Genomic DNA, 1,101 nt, shown 5'->3' with positions numbered 1-1,101 from the left:
TCCAGGTTCTGTGGTGGTTCTATCAGTCCAGGTTCTGTGGTGGTTTTCTCCCCTTAATGGTCTGATAAACGGAGGGCTGAGCGTCTCTCTGAAGAGATGTGAACGTGTCACTGGGCGAGTCCCTCACACTCTGAGAGAGACAGCGACACAGGAAACACAGTATGAGCACTTTACAGACTGCTCTATAGCATTCTCTCTCACTTCTACTTTCTGTGTTCATCTCTCTCCCCTGTCTCTGTCTTTCTCTCACTCACCCACTTCCCCACTCACACAAACAAACACAAAAACTGTATACATAATAAACACATTAATGAATATGCTATAACATACTTACTGGCAGAGTGTCTGGTCCTCATTTTCAGTGATGTGTGTGTCCCAGTTAGGGTCAGGATGGACACTCTGTGGACAGAGAGCTGTGTCAAGGTAACAGTGAAAATAGTAGAACGAGTAAAAAAAAGCAGTAATTTATCAACAGGTAGTTTGTTGATATCATGACCATCTGTAGAGCATCTATCCAGACTATCCAAATAAAGTGTGACTAAAAAACTATATCACTGTAAATCCCTTTATCACTTAGTTATCACTCTAATACAGATGGAAGAAATCCTATGTTATACAGATGTAAATACAAACCAAGACAATTTTCCTGAAATTAATGGAATTCAACAGTTTAGCTTAATTGAATGTAACTCTACCTGTGACAGTCAGAGTGACTCCAGGATCACCACTATATTTCCTTACMGTCTGATCTGTTATAAATCTAAACTTGTAAGTAGCTGAGTCACACTCTCTCAGATCTCTGATCGTCAGGGTGTGACCATTCTTCTTGTTGCTACAGTACATCACATGACCAGTGTAGTCTGGTTCATCACTCAGACTAACAGGATTCCCCTCAGCATCAATTTTAGTGAACCAGAGGGTTGTTGTGACTGTACCACTGGGATATGTGTAAGAGCAGGACAGCTCCACTGTTGACCCCTTCTAGGTACAGATACTCTGAGTGATGTACGTAACATCCTGACCCAGTAACACTGCAACACAATCACACATTATAGTGATTATACATTACAGACCCATTTCCTCACACCAACAGCATTTGTC

The sequence above is a fragment of the Salvelinus sp. IW2-2015 genome, unplaced genomic scaffold (genome assembly GCF_002910315.2).
Source record: "Salvelinus sp. IW2-2015 unplaced genomic scaffold, ASM291031v2 Un_scaffold4883, whole genome shotgun sequence".
Lineage (NCBI taxonomy): Eukaryota > Metazoa > Chordata > Actinopteri > Salmoniformes > Salmonidae > Salvelinus > Salvelinus sp. IW2-2015.
Note: the sequence above shows the minus strand (reverse complement) of the source record.